The sequence below is a fragment of the Tachypleus tridentatus genome, chromosome 13 (assembly GCF_004210375.1).
Source record: "Tachypleus tridentatus isolate NWPU-2018 chromosome 13, ASM421037v1, whole genome shotgun sequence".
Classification (NCBI taxonomy): domain Eukaryota; kingdom Metazoa; phylum Arthropoda; class Merostomata; order Xiphosura; family Limulidae; genus Tachypleus; species Tachypleus tridentatus.
In genome coordinates, this window is record NC_134837.1 from 273998806 (window position 1) to 274013945 (window position 15140).

At 30.6% G+C, this 15140-nt stretch overlaps 1 pseudogene across 1 annotated transcript in view; it reads left to right on the forward strand.

The window, feature by feature from the left end:
• Positions 1–15140, forward strand: part of LOC143236584 (uncharacterized) — a 41653-nt pseudogene that overhangs the window by 16353 nt on the left and 10160 nt on the right. Inside the window, exons 3-8 of the transcript XR_013019590.1 lie at positions 1484–1645; positions 4564–4866; positions 6864–7126; positions 7513–7636; positions 11706–11998; positions 13626–13888. The product of XR_013019590.1 is annotated as an uncharacterized LOC143236584 (transcript). The remainder of the gene's footprint in view (positions 1–1483; positions 1646–4563; positions 4867–6863; positions 7127–7512; positions 7637–11705; positions 11999–13625; positions 13889–15140) is intronic.

Consider the following 15140-nt stretch of genomic DNA (forward strand, 5'->3'; position numbering starts at 1 on the left):
TTTTGTGTGTTTAAACACCTCTTAGGATCTACCTTAGGAACATGAACCTTAATCATGGAGAAGTAGATATTACAAAAGTGTCTCTTTACACTGTGAATTTGAACTATAAAACCATGTGTTAATTGTTTAATGTTCTTACTGCAAGTAGGTTAAAGAATGTGTGTCACAACTGTACAGAGTTACATTCAAAAGTTAATGAAGCTACTTTATCAGCATTTTATGCAAATAAACTTGATATCAAAACATAGTTACTAAATCAGATTTTGAATATTATATAAATTTTAATTTCTTAAATTTAAAAGGAAATGTTTAAATAAATTCTCAATCTCCCCTTCCAGAACAAGTAACATTGTGATAAAACAAAGTAGACCTAAAAACTAAGAACTCAAAAGTTTGTTTTCAAAGTTTTAGTGGTTATGTAAATGATAATTTGAAAATATTTAGATTAGAAATATTTTTAATATTACAATGGCAATCACTTTGCATTCAAAGCAATCAGTACTTTAATTCTACATGTTTATGGACATATCTTTAGTTAAAATACTTAATTTAAAAAGATGTGACTTTGTCTACAAACAATTTGTAATGTTTACTGAAAGCTTCCAAATTCTGTGAAGATATTACTTTGGGACAAGAAGGTCGGTGCAAATCACTGACTCCATATGGAAAGAGCTAACCGAGAAATGGAATTCACTATAATGTAGAAATAATTAGTATTTTTTAATATATACATAAAGTTTGTTTACATATAACTAACAATTGAAAAGATGCAGTTAAAGCATGTAGAGGACTGGATTGACTTTTAGACATTTTACAAGGAAATATTTCAGGAGATTAAAAATAAATGAAAGAAACTATGTGTGAAACTTTGTTAAAGAAAGAGCTTGATTTTATCTTCAAGTGTAAATATAGACAGAATTTCACAATATAAAAAAATGGGTTTTCTTTGATTTTACCCTGTAAGTTTTCAAAAAAAAAGGTGAATATAGAAACATAATCTGAAAGTTGAAAAGTTAACTAGAGATAACAGATAACTTTCATGTTACTGTAGGATTTGCAGGAAGGAGCATCTGTAAACAGCTGGTACAAAGTGAAGTAAACTCTCATTGGTTGGAAACTGATAGAAAGTGCAAACTTGTTAATAAAACAAAAATAACACTGTAAAGAAGGAAATTAGCAAAATATTTAAAATAAATAAAAATGTCTAAGAAAATTAATTCCTAGCTGAGTAGTGTCTGTTTCCAGGTGTATTTGTATCTGTTTTTTCGCTATTCTCTTGTTCTTTCTCAGAATAACAAGAACATTTTTTCTTATATGATATTGAAGTACACTTTCCTTTGATAGTATGGGTGACATTTATTTAAAAAGACATTATTCAAAAACAAATTTGTACATTTATGGTTATGACCTTGTAACCTGAGGTTACTTTTATCTGTATTAATAATTATTGATGTTTGATGTTGATATTATTACTCTCATTTAGCTTGATTCAAAACAGGAAGAATTTGAATGTCAACTCTGTCATAAAGTTTTCCCCAGAAATTACAGCTTACAAAGACATATGATCATGCATACAGGAGAAAAACGTTTCAAGTGTCCAATTTGTGAAATGAAATTCAGCCATGTGTACAATAGGAACAGGTTGGTGTAATAATTTATGAAATACTTTATGTAATGTGATAGGGTGGTGGTAAATTGGTCTGCTGTTTGCCTGATCATAGTCATAGTAAAAAGTTTTATAGGTGAATATTAACAGGGACAGCTTGTATCTTTTTTTCTCACTGGTAGAGCACAGATTTTGTTAGGCACGTAACTGGACTAATGTTCTAGTGCCAGAGTCTAATCACAAGGAAACTGTTCTAATATGTCTGTGTTTGGGCAGTTCTTAACTGGTATTATAAAATACTGGTATGAGTGCACTACTGTACTTACAGATTAAAATTTTGTTATGTGTAAGTAATCTATTTTAATATATTTTATGCTAGCAAACAGTATTATAACATCTTATAAATAGTATAGTTCATTTAGAAAAAACTAAACCTGTTTTTGTAGTGTCTGAAGAGTCTGAATTTTTTTTTTTCTGGTGGTTGTAAGAATTTTATTTCTTTTATAATAAACTGCATTGAATTACACTTATGTATGTACTCTTTCCCACCAAAAATAAGGTATCTTTACAAATGAGCCTGTGTCTCAGCTTTAAAAATTAGATACAATCTTCAGCTAAAAGTCTGTTGTACAGAGGTGAATCTAAGTTTTAAAATTTTACAAACACTTTGCCAACAATTCATTTTTCTCCACTTACAAGTTTTGGAGTGGTGGTGGTCCTGTAATACAGCTGAACATATTTTTATAACTAGTTTCCAAGTAATTATTTGTCAGTATGTAATCTGTTGTTTCTGTAGTTTCTGGTGGTGTTTTTCTTCTTGCTGTTACTGGATTAGTTATATTATTTTCAGTTAAAGGTCATAGAAATATTTAGGTTTAGCAACTATACGAGGTCTGTTCAAAAATACGCTGAGAGGACGCCATAAAACAAAATGTACTTTATTTAGAAGTTACAGGTCTGGGACCCCTTAAAAGTACTCTCCTCCCCAACGCACACACTTATCCCAACGGTGTTTCCACTTGTTGAAACAGTCCTGGCACGCTTTGTAATGTCCTCCAGCTCCTTCGTCGTGATTTGCCTTAATCTGAATCGCCTCAAATCTTCTTCCTTTCAAGGGTCTTTTGAGTTTGGGGAACAAGAAAAGATCGCAAGGAGCAAGGTCAGGTGAGTAGGGGGGTGGGGAAGAACAGCGATCGAGTGTTTGGCCAAAAACTCACGAGTTCTGAGGCACAAATTTCGCAGCAACGCGGTGCATCTTCAATTTTTCGGTCAAAATCTCGTAACAAGATCCAACTGATATCCCACACTCTTCAGCAAGCTCCTGAGAGTCAGACGCCGATTTGTCCGCACCAGGGTGTTGATTTTGTCGACGCGGTGGGTCGTCAATTGACGGAAGGACGCCCAGGACGCTCATCATCTTCAATGGACTGTCGGCCATCCTTAAAACGTTCATGCCACTTGAAACATGCCGTACGCTTCAAAGCAACATCACCATAAGCCATGTTAAGCATAGCAAAAGTTTCAGTTGCAGAGTTTCCTAGTTGTAACACAAAATTTCACAACAAGTCGTTGCTCCTTCAGATCATTCATTCTGAAATCCGCCAAACGAAAAAATCGCATTTCACTTAAAACCGCGTAGCTAATACACAAATGAAGATATCTGCAATCGGAAATGGCGTCGAATCAGCTGATCTTTGCAAACCTAGCAACACCAAGCGGATTCCCCTGAACCAACTGGAGCTGCGCAATTCAAACAGTCCGATATTTTTTGAACAGCCCTCGATAGACCTCAAGGGTCATGCTTTAGTGTGGATTGTAGGCTGTTATTAATCATTCAGAGTATATGTATTTTAAGAGATTATGAAACTGCTGTAGATGGTAACAAAGTTTTACCAAAATAATAAAATAAAGTGAAACTTGATACTAAATACAAAACTGATGGGACATATTAAATGGAATTCTCTCAATAATATTTTATATATACTTGTATATGATCTCTGGTTTTCCTTATTTTGGACTGTTTTGAACAGTTTTTTTATTTGGCTGTACTGGTGATACATAGAATATGCATGCAGTGTTTTTAAAATAAAAAAATGATAGTAATTCATTCAATAATATTAGTTTGTGAGCATGTTGAATTGATTCAACTAGGCTTTTTTTATGGCACTGAAAAAGTTAAAGAGTGTCTTTTTTTTTCTGTTGTTGTTAGTAACCACTTGTCACATACCCTAATCATACACCTAGTGAATTGATATAAGTTTGCTTACAGTAAATTAGTTGCATTTAAATATAATACAGGGTTTTGTACCTATAAAAACACATATAGTCAGAGAACCTTTACGAAGTTTGTGGCTTTTTATACTTTTTCCTAATAACCAAAATCCTCATGAAATTTGAATGTTTTAAGAAAACAAAACAGTACTATAAAGAATAAATTGGAAAGTTTTCTATAATCATCTCTCAATTATTTTTTAATGATTTATGTGATTGTTTCATCTGTTATCTTTTTTACAGTTAACAGTTGCATTGAATAACAAATGAAATAGTTGAAAGTAATGAAATTTATTTAGTACAGTGAAAGGCCATGCAACAAATAATTAACCTTTAATTGCATATTTTAATGTGCATGAAAAGTTAAATAGGAAAAAACACACATTTTACTGCATTCAGGGTAATAAATATCACGTGAAGAAATTATATTATATATATACACACATTTAATAATTTTCTTTATGCTTAAACTATATCCACAGCTTAGAATTTTAGCATTTTTGTATAAACTGTCTTTACAATAAGATATTGGAAGTAGATATATAGTGTTTACAAAGACCATATATGGCAAATCTGCTTAATATATTTTGTTTAGTGAAATAGTTGCAGTGTAGCTAATCAGTGTTATAAGAATAAATTCTGAAATGTATTGCTTTTGCAAACAGTAAATCTGTACTTCATACTAGGCATGTTCGGAGGCACCGACAACGGGAGAAAATGAAGCTACACCACGCACACTCAGGTCTTTCTCAAAAAGAAGGGAAAACAAGATTTGGGCCTGCTCAAATTGCCCACTAGTATTTGACAACTCAACCATTCTAAACCTCCATTCTGAAATTCATGAAACATCAGATAATAAACAGGAAGAAACTAATATATCTTTGTGTGATGAACAACAGACCTCAGATTCAAAAGAACATCCAGAAACTGGAAATGAAAGCAATAATATTTCAGAAAATGGAGCTTGTAGGTGTCCTAAGTGTAAAAAGGTAATCTTGTACATTTAATTTATTTTTATAAATTTCTTATTCATTTCTGTATTTGTATGTCTGTTAATTATTCTGTTTCATTGAAAGGCTGTTTACCTATTATAATTTATTTGGTCTAATTGTAATGGATTAAGTGAAATTTTATTTTTTTTAGAAGGAAATTAGATTTTAAAAGTATATTGTATGGTGATATAAATTATTTTTATCAAAACAAAAAGTTTAAAAAAATTAGGTTTTTATAGTGAGTAATAACAGTTGTTAAGGAACATACACATTTGAACTCTCTAAGTTTAGAGGAGTATACCCATGTAATATCTTGTATAACCAATGAAACACCGTAAGTAAATTTTGTTTGCATTACCTAAAGAACTTCCTAAGTGAATATCTTTTTTTTTCATTTATGGTAAATATTCATTGTTGTGTTTTTACTTTTTATACTAACTGTTACTATTATCTTCAACTTATACTATATAGTCTATAGTATAGTACAATGAAATTTTTAAACTTAAGGTGTATGAAAATGTATACACATCTTAATATTTTGTGAAGTAATTTTGCATCTTCTTTTAGTTACATTCTTTTCTGTATGTTTTTTACCTTTTCACATATAATTTATTTTATGTTCTGTTGTCCTTTCTTGTCCTTCAGCATTGTTATTTATCACAACACACATTAATGGGTGACTTTGGCCAATGTTATACCACAGTGGGCAGATAAGCTTTAGCCTTTGGCAGGACTTAATGGCATTTATGTGTACACAAACCCTTGTGAACCAAGGGGGCTTTGGTTTACGTAAAGAAAAATTGTTAAACCTTTCAGATATGCATCTTAAAACATAAATAACAACAATTAAATATAATATAAAACTAAAACCCAAATAGAATGAAACTGTCTATCTAAGTAACATATTTCTAGGTGAGAAACAACACTAAAGTATGAGGACAAAAGTAGCATCACTGCTGAGAGTGGTTTGACTAGTTCTCTGTGGAATTCATCATGCCAATTTTAAAGTAATTGTCAGGAGAACATATTTTAAAAAAAGAGCTCTTTGTACTGGTTTATAAACATTTAGCTCACTTAAGTGTAATTGCCTGAGAAATCACAACTGTGAGTGTAGAAAGTGGGAGAGGCATTTGTCAAGAGTTCAGAACAATTTATTTCTTTTTTATTTTCTCCATACATACCCTGAAGAGCTTGAGGGCAGAATAAGTAATTAGCACTATTAATATATATTCTTTTATTTGGCAAACTTTGATCATAAAATATGAAGTATTTAGAACATCTTTCCCTGTCAAACTGCAAACATATCTTGATTTGTTTGGATTTCTATGGTTTGCACTGAGAGAGAGATGTGATACCTTTGGAGAGATAATAAATATTAGAACCAGTTAAGTCTTGGAAAGCTAGTGCTTTTATGATTAGATGCTTTACCAGGGTGTTATTTATGTCATCTGAGACATGTTGAAATGCTGTATGATAATTTCTGTGAGCATCATTTACTTCTCAGTACACTAGCAAAATATGGTTCCAACAAAACTGTTGCTAAATGGCAAAGATATTCTTGTTGTAATGAGAGCCTGGCATGGCCAAATGGCTAGGTTGGTAGTCTGAGTGTCTTGGGTCAACTGCTCACCCTTTCAGCCATGGGGGTCTAATAATGTATTGGACAATCCCATTATTTATTGATAAAAGAGTAGCCCAAGAATTGCCAGTGAGTGTTGATGACTAGCTGCCTTCCCTCTTGTTTTTAACTGTGAAATTAGAGACAGCTAGTGCACATAGCACTCAGGTAGCTTTGTGCAAAATTCCAAACAGACCAAAACAAATTTATTGTGATGCAGATTGATAACTGACAAAATGTATTTCAAATAAGATCTGTGCCAGAGGAATTACTCTGATTTGATTGTTAACAATTTAATTATTTTGTATGTTAGTAATGAACAAGTTTTTAGGTTTTGTTATTAATATTTTTTTGCTTTATTTTTCTTTCTTTACAGCTCTTTACTGGTAAGAAAGCATTAAGTGAACATGTTGCTGTTCATGGAAAAACCTATTCTAAAGGGATCTCAGTGAAAGGCCTTATTAACCCCCAGAAACCATACAAGTGTAATCTTTGTTACAAATCTTTTGCTACTGATGAAAGACTAATACGTCACTACTTGGTTCATGGAAGTGATGATTCAAAACCACTGCAATGCGATGTCTGTTTGAAGAGGTTCTTGAACAACTCTGCTCTAGCATGTCATATTAAGGTCCATAAGTAAGTGTGTGTTCTTACTTTATAATCAGAAATATTGAACAAAGATAAGTAAAAGTTTGCAAGACATATGCATGACGTGTAAAACTAAAAGTCAGATATTATTAGAGAAGCAATAGTTTCTTTCAACTTTCTTTCAGTGTAGCACTATTTCTTTGTGCTTACAGTTTTGTCCTGCAGCTGACTCTTTATGTGCTAGTTATAAACTATTAAAAGTGAAAAATGGCAAGTTTATTTAATATTAAATAAACTTTGTTTAACTAAACCAGCTGGTAATGTTTAAGAATCTAGTTCCTCTAATTCTTTATTTCTTATATTACGTTTGAAATATTTATCTTATTAATATTTATAGTGTTTTAGCATTATGGGATATTATATTCTTTTTGTAGTGAAGACAGAAAGACGTATGAATGTCCAATCTGCAAACAGAATTTTGAACAAATGATTGGATTGAAAGAACATGTCCATGGGCACAGTGAGAATGGTTTGTTCACTTGTCCACATTGTCAAAAGGTAAAAAACCTTTGGTTATTGGTGCCATTGTAGGATATAGATGTGTGGTTATTTGTGTATGGTGTGTATATGAAACTCCTCACTTCTTTATGAGAAAGTGGTTCTTATATACTTGTTTTCAGATCAAAAGTATTGTAAAAGCTGTAAGAAAGAATTTATTATAGTTTTCTGGTGTAATATATCCTGACTTAATATCTAATGTAACAATTTATCTGGTCTTATTTTTTATGAAAAGAATTTAGTATTAAACAATTAGATCCTTTAAAATGGCATTCTTAACTAGTTTATCCATTTTTATGAAGCAAATAGTTTATTGTGCATAATACAATAGTTATTCACCAGTGGTTTTATTATCCCACATCTTTGAAGCATCAAAGAATGGGACATATTGGTTTATCTGTGTTCCTTTATCCCATTCTTGTTGGCAGGATATTTCAAGATTAGAGTGATGTTTCTTTACCTAACTTATTAGAAGCGGTACTGCATAGAAAACCCTAGACCTGATTAACCTTTGAAAGTTCACTTGTACATTGAAAATTCATCCCAGTCTGTTGGCTAAATACTACATGATCAATGTTTGTTTGTTTTTTATCAAAGTAATAAATACTCCAAGAGATGTTGTGTAAAAGCAAATTTTACAAAAATCTGAAAAAAAAAAATCAAAAGTTTGGGTTACAGACTTGCATTTCAATACAGTTTGATTGCTTGTATTAACTTCTGTGTAACCATGAATGTACTAAATGTATATTCATGAAAATTAGCAAGTTTTTAGTAAATGTGGTGTGTTCTCCATAAAATTCAGAATTGTTGCAGAATATTTTGACTAAAAATTTGCATGTGAATTTACAAAGCTTTATCAGTCTGTGTGAAAGGTAATATTTATGCTAAGAATTAAAATGCTTCTTTTTGCCTTACAGTTTTCATATTTAGCTTGTGTAATGTGTCACTGTGTGCTAAATACAATTCATGTTAATTATTATTTATCACTCTTTTATGCTCCTATCATTAAGTAGCTATATAATACACATTTTACTATTCTAGTTTTTTAAAACTTGGAGATGGTATGGTGATTGATAAATCTATGAAAAATAAATTTTGTTCCAATGGTGTAAAGATATTTTTAATTAGGTTGTATGTACAGTTAATGTGTAAAATTGTAATTCCTGGACAGTACTTTTGTATTGCTTATAACTGTTGTTCAAATAATAGAAGCATTTACAGAAAAAGTTTTTCATAATTATCATAAAAAGAGACAGAAATCTTGCCAAATTATTCTTAGCCCATTTAAGAAACTAAATTCCTTTAATTGCTGAACCATAGTGCTTACAAGTTCAATCAAGAGAGTTTGGTTAGGAGCAAAATAGGAAAAGAAAAGAAAATTCAAATGGCTATTTCAGAAGAAATATTCCAATCAATTAGAAAATTGATAAAAATCATCAGTAGACGTTCAGAGAATAATGCTGTTGTGATTAATCCAGTACTAAAGTCCAGAAAAGTGTTGATAGAAACATATTCAAGAAAGAAGTGCAAAGTACCTCCTCAAAGGAGTCTACTGTCTCTTTTTTAAATGCCACTGCAAAATGGACAAATGAGAAGCCTAGGCTACCAGTTAGTCCATCAGCTGAGGGTAATTTCAATTATGAAATGAATGAAGACTGTCAAGTGGGGTTACAAAAGAGATGATTACATTCAGCCCATTATGCTTATTTGTTTGTTGTTCCAAGAATCTCATAATGTTATCAGTTGTGGTTGGTTTTGACTAAATTAAATAACTGAGCTTAGTTGATAGGTAAAAAATACAAATGTGGGCTTTCTATATAAATGAGAATTATTTCCACCAGGTCTATCCACCCAATTTTCTTATATCTGGTGAGGAAAAGGTTGGAGGGTGGTATGGGTAATGTGATGTGACAGGACTCAAAATACTAGTATTAAAAGCTCAATTTAAATTCATCTTGTACATGCCAAACCAAAATCAACACATGAGGCCCCTTTAATTGGCTGATTGATGAATAACTGCTAAGTTATAAAATGTTTTGAAGTCAATGGTATCCAAACTTATCAGAGATGTGTGAACCATTTAAAGTGTGATTGTGGATTATTGTAAAGGATCAACATAGAGAAAAGCTTTAATTATTTTGCCATCTGTCTTAATGGTTTTTTCTATCCACTTATTTAGAATGATACTGAATGGATGGTGTTTTCTTTCATCATACTTTATTTTTGTGTGTAAAATGGTTTAAATGAAGCTTAGATTAGGCAGAGGTAGAAAAGGTTTAATGAAGGTTTATGACAAAATTTTTAAAACAACTTTACTTTGTATCTGTCTAAATATTTCATGAAGTGGCCAGTTTGTGTGTTATATAGTCTGTAATTTTGATTATTGGAATATTGAGTTAAAAGGAAAAGGTAAACCAAAATCCAGTGTGTTCTAATAAAGCTATCAATAAATAATTTGAATTTGTTTCCCAAAAAAGTCCTAGAAGACGACAGAAATCATGTCACTTAGACCCACAGCTTTTATAGGCAAGGACACAGAACCAGCTGAAAGTTTAGTTTTCCTGTTCTTGTACCTTTTATTAGGTTTTCCTACCTTTTGCAAAAAACATTGTATTACAGAATTCAGAAAGAACACTAAATAGGAAAAATTATAAGAAAAACAATTGAGTCTCCATTTGTACATTGGATATAGTTCTTACGAATTAGTTTATAATGCTATATATTTTGATAAACAGGAAAGTTCTACCAAATATTAAAACTTCCTGTGAGAAATTTCACTTTGAAGTAAGGAGGAAGTGTCCTGGTACTCTTCAGAAATAGCATATGAAGTCTAGAAACAAATGTTTTGAGTTTGTGATGACCATATTATTGATTATTAACAACAAAATAATTATACTTTAAGGAAAAACTTTAGTTGTTTAAAGTCTTTTCACTTCCTGTTAAATTCTCTTATTCTTCTTTCTAAAAATTAGTTTTATTCACGTTCTTACAATATTATAACTTATTTTTAACACCAGTTTATTCACTTTTATCATAACTAGTAACTTATAACCTGTACTATTTAACACAATTGTTGGTAAACTGCACTATCTAATAGTTTCTAAACTTTGCCTGTAAATGTTTTAAAAACTGAAATTTCTTAGTAATTAAAAATATATATGTAGGTTTGTGAACCTGACAATGATTGAAGAAGGTTGAAACGTTGTTCGCTCTTCTATATAGTGCTTTCTAACCCATACCAGCCATTTTTATATATATATTTTTCTCTACAAGTGGGTTTTTCTCGCCTTTACAGATTTCTTAGTAGTTGTTCCAATCGTGTGCTGTGACATTGAAGTGTTGAAACTGAGGTTTATAATAATATTTCAGAAAAGGATTGTATTCTCAAGGGTGGAAGTTTTTATTAATTAAAAATGTATGCTTTCTGAGATTAAATTTTGAACTAAAGTTTAGAATTATAGTTTTTACTTTAATTTTGAAATTTCTTTAGTAGTTGTGCATTCTATGCCTAAAGCATACTTTGTGGTCTGAAAATTGTCAGTGATTATAAATAAAGTTGTAACTGACTTGATTTATAAAGTACAACTTTCTGATTAACAGTAAAAGAGTAAAATCTAATAAGAAGAGCAGTATTGAGATTTCTCTGTTTTATTTTTCAAAATTTTGGAAATTTCACTTTCCAGAAATTGGTAAAAATACTGAATAAAATTCTATGACTTTTATTACGTCAAAATTAAATACTGCTTTTCTGAGGTTATACTAAGTTTCATGTAGTTCAATTAAATATTTCCACTGTGAGAAGAAAAAATAAAGGGATTTTATGATACCCCAGTTGTTCAAAAAGGGACTACGGTTAAACTATTGTAAGAAATGTAAGAATATGAAGATAAGAATGTTTCTAATTAGTATAAAAATTTTGTGAATGTTTGATGTTAAACAAATATAATTAACATTGAACTTTTTTTTTATTGTTATATTTAGAATTTCTCTGTATTGTTTTATAGTATGTTCAGTTTGTGTTATATATATTTTGAAATAGTAATGTGTATCTATTACTATTTGGTTGCAGAGATGTGAAGAATATAACCAGATACGTAAACACATTCGAGCTTTTCATTCAGAGAGACGCTACCCTTGTGATAAATGTGATAAGGTTTTCCCTCGACCAGATAAACTGAAGTTGCACATGTTGAGACACTCAAACCATCGAGAGTTTCTCTGTGCAGACTGTGGAAAACAATTTAAACGAAAAGACAAGCTGAAAGAGCACATGAAGAGGATGCATGGTCCTGACAGAGATGCTCGTGCCAACAATCGAGCTCTAAAAGCACGATCCACAAAAAAATTTGTTCCTAAGGTAAGAACGTCTTTATTTTTGGTTTCATCCAATTAAAACACATATGAATTATAATTTCACTATAACTGTAATGGAATTTACAAAACAGATTGATCCACAATGCTGTAAAGATGCAAGTTAAGAAAACAAATAAATAGTTTTTTTTCATGGTTAAAGTTTTATTTACCAAAAGTGGTCTTCATCTAGAGCTGATTATTGCCCAGAAACATGATATTATAATATAAGTTTTTGTACTATAGTATACACTAGAGTCTTTCTTTACCTATTATTTTGCTCCCTTATTAACAGAACAATTTTTAATACTTTTTTTCAGTCTAAAATGCTTCAAAAACCTCACTTTTGGTTCTTTTGTTTGCAACAGATTTTTTTAATTTCCATTTTGTATGAGATACAACTCTAATGACTCATGACATTATATTGTATATTTTCAAAATCATAAATATTTGATAAGAATATAACTTTTACAGGAGACTAAATGAAAAAATAGGCTATTTTAAATATATTAGAATGTATTTGTTATTTCATTTATCATGTCACTAAGAACCTAGGCAGTTTCATTTTCATAGGAAGCACATTCTCATATGATTACTATCACCAATAATTTACAAATTCACATAAAAGAATTTAAAGATATGGCTTCAAAATGTTATCATGTCCGTATTTATCGAACAGTAACTTCAATTTTTCATTCTTAAAATAAACGTTATGAAACATTGATAGAATTTTCATGGCACTTATATCAAATTGGCAAAACATTATGAATTACAAGTGTATTGGTTTATCGTTGTCATTATATTTGTTCATTTCTTGAATTTTCAAGGGAATGTAAGTTTAATTTTTGTAAGTATATATTATTGTAGAACGAATGTTATTTGCATATTCAACACAGTTGTTACAAGCTTATTTTTAAAGTATATCTATTTAATTATGTTTTAAGCTGACTTTAGTAATATGGTCAGTATCTCTATCAACTTTGATTTTCCATATAATTAATAAAAATACTTATTTGACATACATTAATTTTTAAAAGTGTATAAATGTTTTTACTTAAGATGTAAATTTTTTTCCAGGTAAAATATATATGTTTATCCACAGTTCTTGGATGTAGCCAGTATTATGAAACACTGTATTACAGATTATCATAATCTTAATCTTCCCCTTATTGTATTCCAGTTTAAAAAAAAAAGTTTTGAATAAAATGCTTAAAAATAAGCTTCACTCTCTGAAATGCACTTCACTGACATTAATTAAGTCAATATTTTCACATATTGATTCTAACTTAAAGTTTTAACTTTTTTATAGTTGTTTGTATTTGACTTTATAAATAAGTAGAAATTATCATTTATTTGTTACATTTCTATATGTATATTAAAACTTTCTTGAAAGTCCTCAATGATCACGCTGTTTAGATTCAGATTGTGTTTGTACCATAGGTGTGAAGTACCTGTTTTTTCAATAATTATATGTATTTATATAGTAATATAATTTCTTTAATCAACTTCAGAACTTATTATGTATAATAACTTTCAGGTGTGTAAAGACAGTACTATGTACCCTTAAACTCATGCATCTAGTATTTTGCCATTGTGGGATATAAATTATTGTGTGCTCATTTGTTTCTTTTCAAGGTGTTCCAACTGATTACCATCGCTTATTTATAAATGCCACTCTTGTTTATTGGGTTTCGCGCGAGGGATGCTGGTAAACCACCTAGCTAGACGCCATCCAGATATTAGGCCAGATTCTGTACCTGAATTAAACCTTCCAATTCTGAAAACAACCAGAGATTATTACTGTCAATACTGTGATAAAATATACAAATCCAGCTCAAAAGAAAAGCCCATATTTTGAAAAACCATCCAGGTGCTCAATTACCCATGAGTAATAGACAAAAGGTTTGTCATATTGAGTAAACCTACATGTAGTCTTTATATTTATGGTATTGTCCATTCAGGTGCTCATTTAGCTATGAGTAACGGATAAAAGATTAGTCACTCTGAGTAAGCCTGCAAGTAGTCTTTATATTTATGGTATTGTCCATCCAAGTGTTCAGCAAAACATGATTAATAGATGAAAGGTTAGTCATACTGAGTAAACCTACAAGTAGTTTTTATATTTATGGCATTGTCCATCCAGGTGCTGTGTCACCCATGAGTACTAGATACAAGGTTAATCAGATTGTACAGGTAGCCTTTATACATATGGTATTGTTGAAAACTTTTAGACTGTATTATTTATTTTTCCTGTATGTTAAAGTTAAACATTGTATTGAAAATGAGAGCCAACATATCATAAGTACATTGATTATTGGTTAATAATCTTGCAACCAGATTTTTAATAATCAAACTCACCTTTCATAACAAAAAAAATACAATTATAAGAAAGAAATGCTCTGGAAGCAGTAAGGTCTAATAAAGAATGTTAAAGCATAATTTTACTTAATGATAATGTAAAGTATACTGATAATGAAGAATTTAAGATAAATTTAGCACCTACCTGTTATAGTATGGAGACCTCAGCTCAAAACTAATCATCTAATATATTTAAACATGAGAGTTAATAGTGCAATATATACTATATATATATATATATATACATACACACTGTTGGCCAAAATCTTAAGGCCAATGAACATAAAGAAAAAATATGCATTTTGCATTGTTAGACTAACCACTTATTTAAGTAGAGCTTCAAAAGATGAAAATAAGAAAAGAGGAAATAAAAAAAAAAAAACTTTTAGCATTTAATAGGAAACTGTGAATACTATGAAATTAGCCTAAATACTAGCTGGTCAGAAGTTTAAGACTGTACCAAAAGAAGTCCTAAACAAGGTAGGAAATATCCAACAAGAGGTCTCAGTAGTGAGTTGCACAGCCGCCATTGTGAATAACTTCAAACATTTGCTTTGGTATGGTCGATATAAGAGTTTGCAGAAGGCTGGCTGGAATGTTATTCCAAGTGGTGAAGATAGCTTTACTGTTTGGAATTGACGCCCATTTCTATAGACTTCCCTTGCCATCCACCACCAAACATTTTCAGTAGGGTTCAGTTCGGTGAACATGCTGGATGGTCCAAAAGAATCACGCTATTTGCCATAAAAGTCCTTTGTCCCTGCGGGCATTGTGGATTGCAGCGTGATCCTGCTGA